Source organism: Dipodomys ordii, unplaced genomic scaffold, assembly GCF_000151885.1.
Source record: "Dipodomys ordii isolate 6190 unplaced genomic scaffold, Dord_2.0 Scaffold276, whole genome shotgun sequence".
NCBI lineage: Eukaryota > Metazoa > Chordata > Mammalia > Rodentia > Heteromyidae > Dipodomys > Dipodomys ordii.
This window is the reverse complement of record NW_012267492.1, coordinates 157,928-178,917: the sequence shown is the minus strand read 5'-3', so window position 1 is coordinate 178,917 and position 20,990 is coordinate 157,928. Positions and strand designations below refer to the sequence as shown.

The 20,990-nt window shown below is 35.5% G+C and overlaps 1 pseudogene; it reads right to left on the bottom strand.

Annotated features, from left to right (window-relative positions):
• Window positions 1-18,705, bottom strand: part of LOC106001219 — a 36,354-nt pseudogene extending 17,649 nt beyond the window's left edge.
• Between the last annotated feature and the right edge of the window lie 2,285 nt (window positions 18,706-20,990).

Below are 20,990 nucleotides of genomic sequence, written 5' to 3'. Positions count from 1 at the left end.
ACTTTTTTGGTGCTCTTCTGCTTAAAGTCTGCAGAAAGTCCTGGACTGGTGCAAGCAGCTTGGCGCAGCTGCTCTGCAGGGGTCCTGGTCACAGTTTCTCTTTTCACTTTCTGTATTTGCCTGCTAGGATCATCCTCTTGTAGTAGGAAAAGTCTTTAGATGTTTAGAGTTTGATTGGAGTGTATCTTGAGGTAGAGTGTGACCATGTCCCTATATCTTTTGGTCAGAGACACATAGTGGGACTGCACATGAGAGTGCCGCCATCTTCCCAACTTCAGAAAGCATTTATTCCATAGCTACTGGATTAAGTGTTCTATAACTCTAGGTGAAATATCCTCTTCACAGTTTTGTTATGTGCTTCCTTGTTGATTGTTTTCTTTGGATGACTTAGCCATTGGTAAAAGTGAGACATTGAAATTTTCCTGTTACCATATTGAGGTCTATCTTTTTAGTTTAATTTGATAAAAATCAAGTGAAATTTACAAAAATAAAATATATTACAGACAGACATAGAAATTTGTAAGGAAGAGCCAGGCGCCGGTGGCTCATACCTGTAACCCTAGCTACTCAGGAGGCTGAGATCTGAGGATCACAGTTCAAAGCCAGCCCAGGCAGGAAAGTCCATGAGACTATTATCTCCAATAAGCCACCAGGAAACTGGAAGTGGCACTGTAGCTCAAGTGGTAGAGTGCTCGCCTTGAGCTGAAGAGCTGAGGGACAGCACCCAAGCCCAGAGTTCAAGCCTCATGACCTGAAAAAAAGAAAAAAAAGGGAATTCATAAGGAAATAATGGTAAACTACATTTTATTGTCATCTATTGTTTATCATAAGCAACGATGGGTTAGTTAGGAATTCACTTGCCTCCTCCTTAGTTTTTTCATTGCTGATATCATCTCCTTATTTTTTTTTGGTTGGTCGTGGGGCCTGAACTCTGGGCTTGGTCACTGTTCCTCAGCTCAAAGCTCAAGGCTAGTGCTCTACCACATGAGCCACAGCACCACTTCCAGCTTTTTCTGCTTATGTGGTGCTGAGGAATCGAACCCAGTGCCTCATGCATGCAAGTCAAGCACTCTACCACTGAGCCACCTTCCCAGCCCATCTCCTTATTTCTTAAGGTGTAGATTAGTGAGCTTAAGAGAGGGATGAAATCAGTATAAAACATTGACAGAACTGTATCCACTGGTAAGTCACTAAATGGCCAACCATAAATGAAGATGCAAGGCCCAAAGAAGAGGATCACCACAGTGATGTGGGCAGTCAGGGTGGCCTGTGCCAGCTAAGGAATGTTGTTGCAGTGACAAGCATGACTGTGTCTGAGATCAACAAAAGTACAAAAGGCTCCTACTATCTGAAAGCATCAATGTCTGGAGAACATAGGTGTCAGTGCAAGTAAGTTTTATTACCAGAGGAAGGTCACACAAAAAACTATCCACCACATTGGGGTCACAGAATCGAAGATACAGCTGACTTATTGAATGAAGAATCCCAATTATCCAGGAACCCAATATGAGGTATATGCACTTGTGTATACTCATAATGGTTGCATAGTGTATGGGTTGACCTATAGCTACATATCTATCATATGCCATGGCTACAAAAAGCATCATCTCACCACCAGCAAACACTTGCAGAAAGAATATCTCTGCCATGCAGCCCTCAAAAGAAATGGTTTATACTCCCTTAGTAAGTCAATAATCATTTTCGGGGTAGCAAAGGTAGATAGGCACATGTCAATGAAAGAGAGGTTACTGAGTAGGAAGTACATGGGTGTGTGAAGACTGGTTCAGAGATGACTATGAGTACAATGAGGAGGTTATCTAACACAATGGAGAAATAAAAGAGAGAGAAAATGTGGAATAGAAAAGTTGTAGCTGTGGAGAGCCTGAAAGTCTGTGTAATACAAATTCAGTAACTCCAGAGTTACTTTTTCTGGTCCATAATTTCAAACTTCAGAGAAAGAGATCAGATCACAAACATTCCTGTAAAATGAATGGAAATGAAAATAATATTACTATAGGATTGCATGACAAAAGCCTGGCCTACTAACAAATTCTACTCAAAATTTACTTTAAATTCTTACACAAGATACATGTGGTATACCATCATTTATTTTGCAGTACTATCCTTGGCTTTTATCTCTGTATCTTGTCAGAACAGAGACTTCCCAAAATTTACAACTTATACTTCACAATATTTAAATTTCTGAAAAATTGATTAGCTCTACATTCCTAGGGACCAATTGCAAATTCTGTTGATTGTAGTTCCTAGAGATGTGGCATTGGGTAATTTAATTGAAGCCCCTGTGATTCCATTTTTGTATGTGCAAATTGAGAAAAACAATGGTACATTCCATGTAGTACTGTCACGTGTATTACATGAAACAGGTAAAGCAGAGATTGACCACAAATAGGTTACCTATAAACATTAGTTACTGTATCCTATTCCATCTGTGATGTTTGTTCATGTTAGCATGACAAATAAAATATCAGAGTATTCTCATCCTTTTAAAGAAAATAGCTATGTTGTATTCTTTCAATGACATCTATTTACATTAAAGAATGTTAATATATGAGTTTAAAAATATCACATTTTAAATTTTATTAGATTCTAATTTGGGCTTTCTGAAATGTAAGGGCTCTTCTCTCATTGACTAAATGTGTATAAATTTACTAATATGTCTTTAACTAAGTTTCAAGTATTAAACAAGATATCAAATGTCCTATTATCAATCTATCTTATCCATTAGTTTATGTAAAACCATTCTATGATTCTACAAAGTAATTTTTAAAATTTTATTCTTTGAACATTGCTCAAAGATGATTATGTTCAATAATAGTCATTGACCTAAATGTATTTGTAGTTTTATATCAGCTAAAAGAGAATTGCTGGGCTGGGAAGCTGGCTCAGTGGTAGAGTGCTTGCCTTGCAAGCATGAGGACCTGGGTTTGATTCCTCAGCACCACATAAAGAGAAAAAGCTATAATGGCTCTGTGGCTCAAGTGGTAGAGCATTTGCCTTGAGCTGAAGAGCTTAGGGACAGCTCCCAGGCCCAGAGTTCAAGCCTGACAGCCAACCAAAAATAAAATAACATAGAATTGCTTTTAATTTAATTTAATGTGCTTTTGAGAAATTCCTTCTGAAAAGCGATTCTTTGATCCATTTGGAGTAATTCTGATGGAGAGTGATACAAGGATCTAGCCTAAGTTTTCTGCATGTGTACAGTCAATTATGTCAACACCATTAGTTAAAGAGGCTATCTTTCTTCCATCCTGTGTTTTTGGCTCATTTATCAAATATTAAGTAGCTATAGGTCTGTGGATTCATTTCTTGTTCTTCTATTTTATCCATTGCTCTTAAGGCCTATTCTTGTACCAGTATCAGGTTATTTTTATTCTTATGTTTTTTTTAATAGAGTTCAAAGCTTGGAAATGGGAAGGGATGGGAAGGGGAAACAAATGAGGAGACAACAATGCTTGATAAGAAATGTACTTATTACATTGCCCATGTAATTGTACCCTGTATGGTATTTTCACAATAAAAAAGTTTGGTATTGATATTCCTCTAGTACTGTTCTTCCTGATAAGGATTGTTTTTTTTTCTATTCAGGGTCATCTACTATTCCATATGAATTTTTGCATTGTTTCTTTTATAAAAGACCTCAATGTAAGATCAGATATCTTGAAAATATTACAGAAAGGGATGTGAAAACACTAGGGCTCCTTGGCACAGGCCAAAACAACAAATCAAAGAAAGACTAGATAAATGGCTTGTATCAAACTGAAGATTGTCTGCATGGCAAAGGACATAGCTATCAAGATAAATACCTGACAGAATGTTATGCATCAACAAGGGCTTTTTTTATCTAAACTATGCTTAAAGCTCAAAAAATTAAATCTCTTCAATACAAATTATCAAAGAAACAATAAGTGGGCTAAAGAATTAAAGAGAAACGTCTCTGAAGAAGAAATAAGAACTGCCAATAGACACATGAAGAGATGTTCAACATCTCTAGCCATAAAAGAAATGCAAATCAAAACAATATTGAGATTCTGCCTCACTCCAGTTAGAGTGTCTATTATAAAAAGAAAAACTAACAATAACAGATGCTGGTGAGGATATGGCCAAAAGGGAATGCTACTTCATTGTTGGTAGGGATGTAACCTTGTTCAACCACTCTGCAAAACAGTAATGATGTTTCTCAAAAGACTAAAATTAGAGCTTTCCTATGATACAGCAATCCCACTTCTAGGCATCTATTCAATTGACCACAAACCAATCTACACTAAAGCCACCAGGACAACTGTGTTCAATGAAGCATTATTTACCATAGCTCAGATATGTATTAAACCCACAGGCCATTTAATAGCTGAATGGATCAAGAAAATGTGGTATATATACACACTGGAATTTTTTATTTCCATCAGAAAAATAGCATTGTGTGATTCATAAAGAAATGGAAAGACTTGGAAAAATTATAGCAACATATATAAGACAAACACAAAGAAACGTAAGCTGCATGGATTCTCTAATATTTAATAGCTAGATTGTGCCTACAAATCTACAAATAAATCCATTGGTCAGTAAAAGACAAATAATTATACCTGGAAATGATTAAACAGCAATATAAACATTCACACAGTGAAGAACAAATGATGATATTCTTAGGAGAGGATCCAAAGGCCCAATAGCTATGTTCATAGGATCATAGGATGCAATGCTTGGTAAGAAAGGTACGCATTATCCTGCCCATGTAATTGTAACCCCTCTGTACAGTATGTTCACAAAAAAAATTAAATTAAATTAAAAAAAAATAAAAACTAGCCCATGGACATTAAAAAAAATGATGCTTTTCAAGATGAACTCCAATGCAATAACTAGTATATGTCTGAGACAAGCAGAAATGGTCAGATAAGTTGATGTTAGGCGAATTGAGCCCTAAGATAAGGATTCAAATGTTTTTTTTTCTTTCTTGCGATTGTTTCTAACATATTTATAGATGATTTCTTTGTTGTTTGTAGGTCCCTCCCCCACGGTATAATCCCTGTTTTAACTGTATTTTAACTGTATTTGATGTTGGAATACTTTGTGGAGGGGAAGGGAAAAAACAAACCAGTTAAATAGAGATAGAGGTGGACCCATTGCAACAATGAGATGTACAAATCGTTATGTGGAAAAACGAACTTTACAACTTTGGCTGGGGTTGGGAGGTGGGGAGGGTGGAGCGTGGTGGGGGATAGATAGGAAAGGATGGGAAGGGGAAACAAAGGAGGAAGCAACAATGCTTGTTAAGAAATGTACTCAATACCTTGCCCATGTAATTGTAACTCCTCTGTACGGTATTTTCACAATAAAAAAGTATATAAAAAAAAGATGAACTCCAAGAAATGGAAGTAAGAATTATTTTTTTGTAGGTTTCAGAGCTTGAACTCTGGACCTGGATGCTGTCTCTCAGGTCTTCAGCTCAAGACTAGCACTCTACCACTTCAGCCAAAGTGCCACTTCCAGTTTTCTGGTGGTTTACTAGAGATAAGAGTTTCTCTGACTTTCCTGCCCAGCCTGGCGTTTAACTGCAATTCTCAGATCTCAGCCACCTGAGTAGCTAGGATTACAGTCATGAGTCACTGGCACCCTAGAAAATTTTTATTATAGTTTTTGTGGTTCTTTTCTTTTTTCCTTCCCTCTTTGTTTGTTTCCCACCATCCTTCTGTTGCTGTTTTTCATTTCTGTTACCTTTGTCTTGTATATTATTTCATCTGATTTGGGGAGGGGAAGGGGAAGCACAGAAACATTAGGACAAAGGGTGAACCATTTCAGCCATGAAACATACTAGACACTATGTTGGAAATGAGGTATACAACTTTGGGAGTAGGAAAGTCAGGTGGGGAAAAACTGGGAAAAAATGAGGGATGGGGTGACACTGTTCAAAATGAAATGTACCATCATCTGACACATGGAAGAGGTAACTCATTACCTATGTACATTACCTTTACAAAAATAATAAATAAATAAGTGCTTCTTAACAGACTCTCATTCTTTTCTGTGAAAAGCAGATTTTTTTGATGAATTGAAATTTTGCTTTGAAAATAAAAATTAAATTTACCTAAAATAATGTGGTTAAACTAAACAGGAAGCATAAAAACAAACAATTGTTTAGATCATTTATGCTGTTCAGGGACAATTAGACCAAGACAGGAAATTCTTTTGTGGGGAAAAAAATAATTGTAAGAAAAAACAAATAAATAAGAATTGTGTGTGGGAGGCTAAACAAGCTCTCATAGAAAGCCGTTTTAGTGTTCAGTGGACAGTCCTAGCCTAGAGAATCACATCACGTGTGTCATCACAGTACAGAGAATTTGACCAGAGAGGGAAAATCCAGGCAAGGAGACAGATCAGAACACTTGCCAGTACCCATGGCTGTGGTGGCTGTGGTGGCTGTGGTGGCAGCAGCGGTGGCCCTAGCCACTGTAACCTACAACAGAGAGACTCCGGGACAAAGGCACCAAAAACAGCAGGTGAGCAGATTCTACTCAACACCAGCAAGAACTTACAAGGAACAGATATATTCATCCTGCAGATCACAGACCAGAGACAGCCTAGGAACCAAGACTATGACATGAGTACATCCCTGACATCCTCAGTCCTTCTCAGGGAGCACAGGAGGGAAGGCCGCCCCTCCCCCACCACCAGAGATCTCCATCTTTGATACTGACACAAGCCCAGCTGAGCAGCTAGCTCCAATTCAGGCTTTGGAAGAAAACAAAAGAGTCATTTACCAGGTTACAGGAACCTGACCTGACATGCCAGGCTCAGCTCCACCCACGGAAAAGTCACCCAGCCCAGGCAGAGAAAGTTCTGCTCCCGGAGGAGTGACTTTCTTCACTGGGTAAACAGAGCCAGAGGCTGCCCTTCCCTACAGCAGCCTTGACAATCAATTAAAATTCAGTAAACATAAACCCTGAGAATGGTTCCAGACTGGGCTCTGTGAGTGTCTCAGGAGCTGGCCCCTCAGGGAAAAGATACTGTCTGCAGAAAGGCCTCAACCCTACCCAGAACCTAGCCTCATCATAGCATATCCAAACTAGAGGAAATAGCCGTCTCGCTCTTTTGTGATACTCAAAGCCGATCTCCCTAGCCTGGGAAGAGGATCAAAAAATCTTGGGTAAAGAAGAGCATTTTTCTGCCTGGTCAAACAAACTGAATTAAGAAACCAATCAAGCCACAGGAAAATCAAAAACCAAAAGAAGACCTGAGTCTCCACCAAGAGACAGGTTACAGACACAGGGGAGATACAGGATCTTCCCATTCCGACCCCCCCCCAAAAAAAAAGCCAAAGAACTTTTTTGTACCTCTTTATTAATTTTTAATTTTTAAAATTATTTTCCATTAATCTTTTTTCCCCTCTTATATTTTTTTTTAATTTTAGGTGTATGTGTGGGGGGGCTTTTTAAAATCTCTTCTGATATTTTGGTCTTTTTTTTATTCTTTTCATTTTTTTCTTTCTTTCTTTCTTTTTTGTGTGATTTAATTACTGTTCTGCTCATCCCTGGTATATACCTGTTGTCGATTATTAGACCTTATCCCCCATTGTGTACATACTTAATCCAGAATTGTATTACTCAATTCACAATTAATTAGGCTTAACTTCTTTAATAGCAGTATTATCTCTTTATACCTATATAAATTTCAAGTAACTAATTTTAAGAATTTTTATTTTTTAGTTTTTCATGTCTCCATTCTATCCGTCCCCTCTGCTCATCCTATCTTTCTTCCCTAAATATCAATTTACATAATTTTGAAGTGTTTCACTTTTTAAACTTAAATTTTTGTTTTTCCATTTCTTCTTCTTTTTTTTAATCTCTCTCCTATCATTCTGTCCAATCCATTTCCTTCTGTGAGATTAGGAGTTGGTTAAATTCACTGTGTTTTTACCTCTTCATATCCTTCTAATCCTGTTTTTCCCCACATTTCTCCCTAATGCTAATAATTTCTGGTTTGCCAAATTCTTCTTTGCTGATCTTAGCCTATTAATTCATAGTTGTTTGATGTTTTATAGACTGTATCTGTTGAACTAGATTGTATCTGCAGCCATTTTGACTGTGCAACTACAGGACTTTGGATGATGCTTGCCTTAAAATAGTGTTCTAGCACAAAATTGGTGTTACTTTCATACCAAATGGGCAGAACAAGCCGGAAAAAAAAGGCAAGTCTAGGTATCTCAAATCCCACTCATGATAATCCGGTGACAGAACTGTTAATAAATAATCCAGATGAGAGTTCCCAAAAAGCTCTAAAAACACTACTGGTAAACATGGTGAATGAAAAGATTGAAAACCTGCAAAGGACTCAGTGTGAGCATCATAGAGAGAGAGGAGGCAAACCAAAAATTAATACAGGAATCTTGTGAGCGTGAGGAAGCTATTCAAAGATTAATACAGGAATTGTGTGAGCAGCTTGAGAACACTCAAAGAGAAATAAAGGAATTACATGAGCAGGCTGAGAACAGACAAAGAGAAGCACAGGAATGGAGTGAGGAGGCTGAGAATGGTCAAAGAGAATTATAGGAATTGCATGAACGTGAGGAAGCTAATCAAAGAGTAATACAGGAATTGTGAGAGCAGGATGAAAATACACAAAGATCAATAGAGGCATTCATGGAATCCATAAACAGACAGCTGAAAGAATTCAGGGAGACAACAAAGTGAATGCTGAATGGAGCCTGACAGAAGGAATGGGTGTCTAAGGAAACCATAACCAATCAACTAAGTGATTTGAGAAAAAACACTGAATACCAAACTAAGGAAGTAAAGAAGTTCATACAAGATCTAAAACAAAGCTCCAAAAAAGAATTTGAAGCCATGAAAGCTGACCAATTAGAAGGAAAAGAAATAAAAAACAAAGTAGAAAGTCTTCAGAGTAGGTTAGGCCATGCAGAATATTGAATCTCAGGGATTGAAGACAGCCTAGATATTATAGAGAAAGAACATACAACTATCCAAGACAAATCCAAAATATATGATAGATCTATTCAACATTTGGAAGACACTGTCAGAAGGCCTAATCTGACAATTATGGGTATAGACGAGCACCTAGAGATAGAAGTTAATGGTCTAGGAAATTCGTTTAACAAGATCCTAACAGAGAATTTCCCAAACATGCGAAAAGATGGGCCTATTCAGATACAATAAGTGTTTAGAACCCCAAATAGACCAGACCAGAACAGGACATCTAACTGTCACATTAGAATCTGCACAGGATCAGTTCAGACGAAGGGAAAGATCCTTAAAGCTGTCAATAACCTATAAAGCGAAACCAATTAGAATCACCTCAGATTTCTCAGCAGAGACAATCAAAGCAAGAACAGCCTGGAATGATGTAAGCCATGCCCTAAAGACAAACAACTATCAACCAAGAATACTTTATGTACCCAGCCTAACTCTCCTCCATAACTGAAGGTCAAATAAAAACCTTCCATAGCAAAGAAAAATTGAAACAATATATCTCCACCAAACCGGCCCTACAAAAGATTCTTAAAGATGTCCTACACATAGAAAACCAACAAGACCACAATAAAGGTTTAAAAAATAAAAGCCGCACCCAAACAGAGAATCCAAGAACCATAGGAAGAACCCAGTTATTACAGCCCCCAAGAAGGTGGATAAGATGGCAGGAACTCCCAAATACCTCTCAGTCCTATCTCTCAACATTAATGGAATTAACTCTCCAATTAAGTGACATAGACTGTCTAGTTGGATTAAAAAGCAAGATCATTCTCTCTGCTGTCTTCAGGAGTCACATCTTGCCCATGAAAAGAAACACATTTTCAATGGGAAAGGCTGGAACAAAATCTACCAAGCAAATGGCCCCCATAAACAAGTGGCAGTTGCCATCCTCATATCAGATAAAATAAACTTCAAATAAAAATTAGTGAGAAGAGATAAAGAAGGTCACTAAGTACTAATTAAGGGATCTCTCCTTCAGGAGGATATTACAATTTTAAATCTCTATTGGCCAAACAATGGAGCACCCAAATTTATCCAAGAAATACTACTTTCTCTCAAATCCCACATAGATCCAAAGACATTAAGTGTTGGGGACTTTAACACATCACTATCCCCACTAGATAGATCAACTCGGCAAAAACTCAACAGAGAAACCTCAGTTCTAAACAACTGCATAAATCAACTGCATAGATCTATCGAATATTTCACCCAGCAACATCAGAATACAAGTTCTTCTCAGAAGCACATGGAACACTTTCCAAAATAGACCACATTTTAGGTCACAAAAAAACTTGTCCAAATTCAGAAACATTGAAGTTATACCTTGCATTCTCTCTGACCACAAGGGAATAAAATTAGAACTCAACACCAAAAGCCACCAAAGAAAGTCCTGTAACACATGGAGGCTGAACAACACACTGCTGAATCATGAGTGGGTCATAGAAGAGATTAGGAAGGAAATTCAAATGTTCATGATATTCAACAAAAATGTACACACAAATTACCAGCTCCTCTGGGACACAGCAAAGGCAGTACTCACAGGCAGATTTATAGCTCTGAGTTCCTATATCAACAAATTGGAGAGATCTGAAGCCAACAATTTAATGAGACTTCTGAACCTCCTTGAAAAAGAGCAGCAAGATAAACCCAATCCATTAGACAGAAAAAAGTAATTAAAGTTAAATCAGAATTAAATGAATTAGAATCCAAAAGAAACATAGAAAGAATCAACAAAACAAAGAGTTCATTCTTGGAAAAACGAACAAAATTGACAAACCCTTAGCCAATCTTGTCAGAAAAAGGAGAGAACATACCCAAATAAACTCAGAGATGAGAACGGAAACATCACCACGGAAACAACCAAGATCCAGAACATTATAAGGGAATACTTCTCAAACCTTCATGCTAATAAGCTTGAGAACTTGGCAGAAATCGACCTTTTCCTAACAAATACTGACATGCCGAAACTAAACCAAGATTAGTTAAACCATCTCAACAGGCCCATATCAAATAGAAAAGTAATAAGAGACCTCCCATCTAAGAAAAGCCCAGGATCAGATGGTTTTATGGCAGAATTCTACAGCCAGCATTATACTTAATGGGGAAAAACTAAAACCATTTCCTCTAAACTCAGGAATGAGACAAGGATGTCCACTCACTCTACTTGGGTATGGGCAGCTACAACAATCTCAGGTGGATCAAGGTTGATCCTATTTTGTGGATCAGAAGGATCCTTTCCTACTCTGCTCTTAATAGTCAAGATAACAAGAAAGCTGTATTTATCAATCCTTCCTTTATCTAAACTACTTTTTTCGTCACCAACTCAGGGAACTTACCTACTTTTAACTAGTTTATTTAAAAATATAAGATTACTACTTTCTTTTCTTGTTTATGTGCCAATTCTGGGGCTTTAACTCAAGGCCAGGGTGCTGTTCCTGAGTACCTTTGCTTGACACTGTGCTCTACCATTTAAGCCATAGTGATTCTCATATGTGTGAACCGTAGCTAGGATTACAGGCAAGAGGCACTAGTGCCTGGCTATGGTTTCCCTTTCATATGGCAGATAATGAAATCTTCAGTCAAAGTAAACAGTTTTCAACTGTTCTAAATTATGTTTACTTATAATTAAGAAGTATATATTATTTTATATAACTATAAAGAAGCACGTAGGCCTTACATCTTTGTGATTCTCTCTTAAGAGTATCTTCTTTTGGTCTTATTGTGTGTGGGAACTTAGAATCTGTATAGTTTATCATATCCCAGTGTACTTTAGATCTAATTTCCACATAGTAGAAAGAACATGTGCTGTTTGTCTCTCTAAGCTTTGCCTACCTCATTTAGCATTATTTGTCCTAGTTCTATTCATTTCCATGTGAATGGAGTTATTTTATATTTTCTAATAGTGTGTATGAAAATGAACTATATAACTCCTGGGTGGAGACAGGGAGGGGGTACTAGATTAGAAGACACTATAAAAAGGAAATGTACTCAGTACCTGACTCATGTAATTGAAATTCCTCTGTACATCGCGTCTATAATAATAACAAACTAAATTACTTAATAAAAAGAAATAGAACTATATAAGCCTGAAACAAGCTAAGATTCTCTGTATAGGAATCTGATCTTATTGCTGCCAAAGTATACATGTGCACTAAAAAAAGCTTTACAGACTGATTTTAAACATAAAATGTGGTTGAATATCTCTGGGTGAAGGGATATGATAATTTAATTGCTTAAACATTTCTATATCCATTAAACTTTGTTGTTGGCATTGGGCATAGTGCTGCATGAGAATATATTATCTCTTTACTCAGAAAAAGTCATGCTATTTTAATTGATAAGGATCTAGTTAGCTTTAATTTAGGAAAATTAAATAATAAGATTGAAATTATCTATAATAAAACAGATATATGTATAACTATACTAACATATTTCCTTTTATTACATCAAAATTAATAGGTGTAGATAATTTATTTAGGATGCACCATCATAATTGGGAACTTTAGAAATGTTCTTGTTCATTTTACATATAACACAAATATTTTATTTAGTCAATTATTTTAGTGTTATTTATATTTTAAATAAAAATTAAAATATTGTTTCTGTTTTTATTTTCTCACCTAAAAAGTTCTTTTTTATCTCATAATTATTAATTTTCCTAAAAATTACCATATGATTTATTATAGATGTTATTTTTAAAATGTAGAAAAGGCTTATAATTTAAAAAATCAATACTTAAATAAAATCCTTCAACATTAGTGATTGTGGAAAAAGTGTGTTAAGTAAGTTTCTAATATGAACCTTTAAGAAGTAACAACTTCACATGGTACTTTTATTGGACAAAGTTAGAGTGCCATTGTTTGGTGAAGATGATTTTGAAGGAGAGTGTTCTTGTTGCAAATCCAAAACTTGAAAGAAAGAGAAATTACCTCATAGAAATTACAAGTATTACATGTTATAAGACAAATAGAGTAATTAACTGGATTTTTCAATGTGAAGATAGAGATAATGTAAAAGCATAACACATATTCTATCACTTTGATTGAAGACTTTGCTGTATAAGGAAAGAAATAATGAAAAGAGACAGACAAGAGAGAAAAGAAGGAGGAAGGAAAGAGGAAAGAAGAAAAGAAGGGTAAAGGGAGGAAGGAAGTATGAAAGGGCAATATTTCATACTATTTTTTCAATATGTTTTTCTAATTGATATATATTTATGAAGTCCTTTTTTCCTTAAGAATTATAAGTACATTCTTCATATTTTATAGTTGTAAAATAATGCAAAATGAATGTGAAAAGAAAGATAATGGAAAATTAAAGGCTTTTATATAAAAAGGCTTTTATATAAAAATTCACTGTATTGTTTGTTATTATTTGTTGTTTTAAAACTGAACTGCTAAATCGTATCTACGCTCTTCTTCCTTTCAATTTTCTTGGGGGAAATAGGTTCTTGCTAACTTTTGCCAATGCTGGCCTAGAACCTTGATATTCTTGTCTCTACTTATGAACCACAATTCCCATTCCTAGAACTCACTTTAAATGAAGAGATTTAAGTATCACAAAACATTTGCATGCTAAAATTTATTAATGTAAAAATGGAAACTATTATAACATCAACAAAATTTCTGAACCAGTCCTACATTTCCTGAGAAAAATTGAAAGAAGTGGGGGTAATAGGGGGCTGGGGGGCAAGGGGTGGGGGAGATGGGAAGGGATGGTAAGGGGAAACAAAGGAGAAGGCAACAATGCTTGATAAAAAATGTACTCATTACCTTGCTTATGTAATTGTAACCCCTCTGTATGGCATTTTCACAATAAAAACTTAAAAAAAATTAATAGAATGCTGACATGATTTTTCAAACAAATCCCACATTCACACACACAAACAACCAACTGTGCCTTTGTGTGGCACATTCACCGTGGCACCACACCACCATACCACAAAACCTAAGCCCACTCAGTGGGTAATAGTGACTAAGTCGTCAGTAAAAAGCATGAATTCTATTGACATTCTGAAAAAAATGAGCTCATCTGAGAACATTTAGAGTGGAAATATAGAGTCAAATTTAGTCTCATTCACACAACTGAAAGTAATAAACATTACAGTAAAACAGCTGGTTTACAGAGAGCTATCTAAATGGGCCAAAATACTAAAACTCACATGAGTTGTTGATAGGTTGTCACAGAGACTCACTAACTAAGTTGAACTTTCCACCTTCTGTAATTCCAGAAGTTCCACCTGTAATGTTATGATGCCTGAAATGAGTCCTGGACAATTGCTAGAATGATGTCCTACTTAATTTATTTAAGAAAAGTAAAGTTGAAAACGTCTTTCTTAATGATGACTAATTTTATCCCAATGGGACTAAAGCTTATAAGACCTTTTTCTATCATAAGGATTCATTTTTAAAATCACATTCGTAATCTAAGAGCCAATTATAATAACTTATATAGCATTCATTTTCTGAGAAAACTTAAGATATGATTTTGTGTGTGTGTGTGTATGCATGTGTGTGTGTGCATGTACACGCAGCCATGGTATCAACTCAGAAGCTGTTACTCTTGCTCAGATTTTTTCATCCAAGGCTGTTACTCTGCCACAGGGACCACACCTCTACTTCCAGTTTTTTGATAATTAATTGGAGATAAAAGTTTCAGGTTTGCCTGTATGGGATGGATTCAAATTGTAATCATCAGTTTCAGCCATCTGCATAGCCAGGATTACAGGCACAAATCACCAGACTATGACAGGATTCTTATAAATGTAACTTTTATTCTATAGGTAGATTTAGTTTTGTACCAATCACTACTGTTAAAGTCTTCTGAAAAACAATATCTCCTTTTTCTACACCACCCCATAAAATTTAATTTAGAAACATATGGTAATTATATATTTATTTCATGAAAATTGCAGCATAATAATTTAAAATGTAATAAGAAACAGTGCTTATCAGAAAATCTGCAATTTAGAAAGGTAATTTTAAAAATCAACCAATGTAACATAACATGTAACTGCTCACTATAAGAACCATGGGAGAGGGGTTGGGAAGGTGGCTCAGTGGTAGAGCGCTTGCCTTGCAAGCATGAGGCCTTGGGTTCGATTCCTCAGCACCAAATAAGCAGAAAAAAGCCGGAAGTGGCGCTGTTGCTCAAGTGGTAGAGTGCTAGCCTTGAGCCAAAGAGCTGAGGGACAGCTCCCAGGCCCAGAGTTCAGGCCCCACAACTGGACCCAAAAAAAAAACCCAAAAAACATAAAAAGAACCATGGGAGAGAATACATTTCCTAGCAAGGATTATGAAATGGCAGAATGCAAAGACAAATGATGAGGGCAGAGGAAGACATGTTCTCAATATCAAGAGTCTTAAAGTCAAAACAAAGTTTTAAAAGAGATGATGAATGAAAGAAAATTACACAGCATATCCAGAAAAAAATAAATCAGTATGTGAGTGAAAAAAAACTGCAACTACTCCAACTTGGGATGAGCATAATATATGTCATAGATTTTTTCTGAGACAAAAATTAGAGCATTTTAATACAAGCCTTAAGATTATATAATTATCTGGGTATTGGTATCTCTTGTTTGTAAGCCTACCTATTCAGGAGGCTGAGATGAAGCCATTCTGATGCTTGGATCAGCCTACAAGTCATGAAAATCAGTCAGTATAATACGTTCTGAGAAATTTAAATACACCTATATGATAGAGTATGCTGAATAATTCTGTAAAAGTTACATTCAGTTAGATGGGTTTCCCCATTAATCTGGGAGAACAGGTGTGTTGGGGTCATTGTTATTTCCATTTGAGGCAAATAAGATTTAGACAAATGATAGACTTCTATTTTTTGATAAGTTTTTTAAATTGTGAAAATATCGTAAAGAGGGGTTACAATTACATGAGCAAGGTAATGAGCACATTTCTTAACAAGCATTGTTGCCTCCTCCTTTGTTTTTCCCCTACCATCCCTGCCCTCCCATCTCCACAGCTACACTCCCCCCCGCATGATAGACTTTTATATCATGATGGATACACAAGCCTGGACTTTAAAGAAGAGTCATATTAAAAATACCAACATATATCTCATAATTAACTTTTTTAAACTTTCAGCCAAATGAGTTAACCAGTAAAATGACATAGATGGTAGAATGAAATGAAGAAATGGGTTAGTGGAAAATATACCATTAAGTAGTCAGATGACTTATATTCAAAAGGAGCCTCCAAAAATGAGAGGGAAGAAAAAGAGTGCAATGTTCTAAAAGCCAAATAAAGATTTTGAGGAAGAAGATGTGATTAGAGATATAAAATATTTTTACAATTTATCAATCAGATAGGACAGTTGAGGGATTATTTCTGTATTCAGCAAAACTAAGGACATTATCTAGATAAAAATAGTATTAGTGGGATATTGAGTATACAGTGTGCCTGAAGTAGGGTGAAAAAAGAAAGGAAAGAGAGAAATTAAACACAGTAAGTATGAACAATTCCTCAGAGATTTGCTATAGCTAGTTTGTTCATGAATAAATTATTTTTAAGTAATTAGATAACATTAAACACCACAACTTTTTATAATTTGCTTCATTGTTATCATAGAGGTAATGTACAGAGGGATTACACTTATGTGAGTCAGCTAATGAATACATTTCCTTTTGTACAGTATCTTCTGTTCACGCATTCTCTCCCAATCCTTCCCTCCTGTCTCCACCCAAGACTTGTCTAGTTCACTTTCATCAGTGTCCAGTAGTTCCGCTGTTGCACTTTTTCACCCTGTTCCCTTGAGTTCTGTACCCTTCCCCCAACCCTGCCAAAGATGTACTCTTGAATAGACCATAATAAGGTAACGAAGACAGAGTCATCAAAAATTAAAAACTAAGAGAAAAAGAAAAAAAGAGAAAAGAGGTTTCTTTTTCTGTATCTTGTAGCTTGTTTCAGTATGTATATTATTTTATACAAAATGAAGAGGCATTTAGGCATTGTACCTTTCTGTTTCTGTCCTAAGAGTCTCCTTTGAAACTATCATACAAAATCTGTGTGTGAGTGTCAAGAATCTTGTACAATTATCATACCCCTGCTTAGATCTACTTAATTTATATCAGAAAGAACATGCACCATTTGTGTCTCTGAGTTTGACTTATCTCATTTAACATGATTTGTGTTCTAGTTCTATTTTTATTCATAGTCCTGAAAGCTGGAATGTTTAAGATATAGTTATTGGCAGATTTTGTGTCTGAGGACTGTCTTTTCACTCTAACACATGTGACAGAAGAGCCAACTGAGCTATTTGGAGTCTTTTTAAAATAAATCACTAATTAAAATATTGGAAATAACACTTTCATGAACTTTCAAACACAGCCTAATTTAATCCATTTATGAGTGAAGATTCCAATTTATGAATAAGACATAAACTTTCAAACTATAGCACTAGAGTAATATCATTATGGGATCCAGATCCTAATGTTCACTTTTATTTTTATTGTGAAAATACCATACAGAGGGGATACAATTACATGGGCAAGGTAATGAGTGCATTTCTTATCAAGTATTGTTGCCTCCTCCTTTGTTTCCCCTTACCATCCCTTCCCATCTGCCTCCCCACCCCCCGCAAAGTTGTAAAGTTCGTTTTTCAACATAACATTTTGTAAATCTCATTGTCACAATGGGTCTACATATATCCCTAGTTAAACAATTTGTTTTTTCCCTTCCCCTCCACAAATTATACCAACCTCAAATACAGTAAAAACAGGGGTCATACCGTCGGGGAGGGACATACAAAGCAACAAAATTCACGTGGTACCTGACTACCTAGAATAGCATAACTAATAATACAACTGTGCATTTTCTATAATTTCTTTCCTTTACTCCTAAAATAAATTTGTGGTTTTAGCACCATTATTATCTCCTTTATAGGTGCAGAAACTTGAGACTAAATTATCTTAAAATTTTTGTTCAATTTTATATTGTAATTTTATATCAGTAATAAGAGAACTGGAATTAAGTACTTGCAAAAAGACAACCAAGTCTTAGACTTAATCTCCACACTCAGGTCTTATAGACCCTAAAGCTTACATGAGTGTAGGGGATCTATTCAAGAAAACGATCAAAATTTTTATAAAATACAAATATAAAGTATAAAATTATAAAATATAATTGTAGAAAATAATCAAAATTATCAATAAGATGATGTTGGACCTATTGCAGGATCTTAGAAGAAACCCATGTAAGAAAAAGGTGTAAAACTTAAGCTTTCCTGGCCTCAAGGAAAAGTCATCATCATTGAATTAGTTCTGAAATATTTTTAGAAGCAAACATAAATAATATTTTACTGGCCTACATATGTTTAATTTCCTAAAAATTATAATTTATATTGTCAGGTTTAATTGGTTTTTCTACCTGCATTCAGTTGTGCTGTTTATTTTACAAGTCTTCTTACAACTGGACTTTTGCACTGAAAAATGTACAGGTTTAGTGTTGTTAAGCTTCATTGCCCTTCAAATACATAGAAGATGAAACTAACCACATCCTGATATGTGTTCACATTCCATTATTGGTGGGAACAATTTCAAAACAGTACAAACCTTTAAAATTGTTCTTGGATTGACAAGTTTCTGTTAATTGATTTCTGCTCAGGTAGCACATTTTGCAAAACATCATTTCTGCCTGTGGACACACCTGTGATACATGGTGCCATTCTTATTACTGATAAAGGAGACGATCATGGTTATCTTACTTGCCTTATCACTGGAAAAAGAGTATCAACAGCTTCTCAAGGAAATATAATATTTAAACAGACCAAATATAAAGTTTATTTTCGACATAACAACTTGTACATCTCATTGTTGCAATAGGTCCACCTGTGTCCCTATTTAAATGATCTGTTTTTTCCTTCCCCTCCACAAATTATACTGACATCAAATACAGTGAAAGCAGGGGTTATACTGTGGGGGAGGGACTATATTTAAATTTTTAAATGTTTGTATAACACATATCTGGAATTATGATCCTTGGGATGAGCCATGAGAGAAAGTATTAGTAATTCTCTGTATGTATGAGAATTTCCAGAGGCTGTCTATAGCACTTTTAATTCTCAGATAGAAAGTCTTACTGTCAATTCAACTACTCAGTTTCAATGTCAAGTTGCATTATAGAACTGTGTGCTCTTTTATGATTTTGGCCATTTTTCATGAGTTTAAGAATTCTCCATAAAAGTACAGATGATATCCTAGTGCTGGTAGTTCTTACCTGTAATCTTAGTCATGCAGGAGGCTGAGATCTAAGAATCATGATTTGAAGACAGCCTTGGCAGAAAAGTCCATGAGACTTTTATCTCCAATAAATTACTTTTTAAAAAGCCAGAAGTAGAACTGTGGCTCAAGAGGTAGAGATCTAACCTTGAGCATAAGAAACTCAGGGACAGAGCCCAGGTCCCAAGGTCAAGCCCCAGGACTTGGGAAATAAATAACTAAATAAATATAGATGCTGCAAAGCATTTCACAGCTAATATTTAGCAAGAAAATCGTTTCCTAAAATATTCCCTGAACAAGTAAATACTACATTAAAGAAATATATGAGGTCCTTAAAACATCAGCTGAACATCATTTGCACAAATGAAGTTCTTAAACCTAAAAATGTTCCTTCATGGAACTGCAACAATGAAAACATTCACTCATACTACCTAAATTGATCAATTTGTATTGTCCTTTATATAAATTTATGTAATTTTCTATGATCTACATATGTTGTGTGCCCATATTAATACTGTAGATATTTTCATCCACTGATTTCAAAATTGTAGCTTAAACACAATATCACATACATGGAATTACACACAAACTAATTTTTTTCCTTGCAATACCTTAATGAAAAACAAGGAGATGAAAACAACACCTTCATTTTATGATTTGACGTACAATTATAATTTATACTTTCCTTTTGCTTAATTTTTCTCTCCTAATTGGATATGTATCAATTTTTTCCCGTCAGTCATGGGGACTGAACTCTGGATCTAGGCACTGTCCCTCAGCTCTTCAGCTCAAGGCTAGGGCTCTACCACTTGAGCCACAGCACCACTTCTGACTTTTTCTGCTTATGTGGTGTAGAGGTATTGAACCCAGGGCCTCATCATGCAAGGCAAGCACTTACCACTGAGCATCTTCCCAACTCTATTTATCAAATTTTTATGCCATTGTAACCTCTTTCCTTTTGTAAATACAATTTGGATATGTTTGAAAACATTTTCATAAATTTTCTAAAAGTTTTGTGTGCCAATCTGGGGATTGAACTAAGGGCGTGGGTGCTCTCTGTGAGCTTTTGTGCTCAAGGCTAGTGCTCTGCCACTCAAGCTATAGATCCACTTTCAGCCTTTTTGGTAGTTAACTGGAATTAAGTGTCCCTAGGACTTTTCCTACCAGGACTGACTTCTAAACACAGTCCTCATATTTCAGCCTCTTGAGTAACTAGGATTACAAGAGTGAGCCACTAGCACCTAGAAGACTTTAAATAACTATGAATTGCTTAATCTTTATCACCATTTTGCAAAGATGATTTGTGAATTACAAAAATTACAGCATTTCTCATGATTTTAAATACTTGCAAGTTGTGTGATTACCAGCAGCTGGTAGTGATGCCTTATGGATTTTAAGGCTAATATTTAACAAAATTTATTGTATACAAAACCATGTATACAATGGCAGTATATTAATAAACTTATTTTATCCAAACGTTAAAAAATCTTCTTTAAAATAAAAACAATGTAAATCTTTTAAAATAAAACATATACTAATTCCAAGTTTCATAATCTCATGAATTAAGTTTCTATGGCTCCTCTCTGAAACAAAGCATAATGCTTTGCCACTCATTTCATATTTTCTGCCTTGCAGAATTCTCCCACTTGTCTTGTACACTGTGCATTATTACCAGAATACAGATTAAAGCAATATGACCATTTTTGTTAGCTAAACTTTTACATCATTTTTATTTCATTTCATCAATATTTGCAATTAAA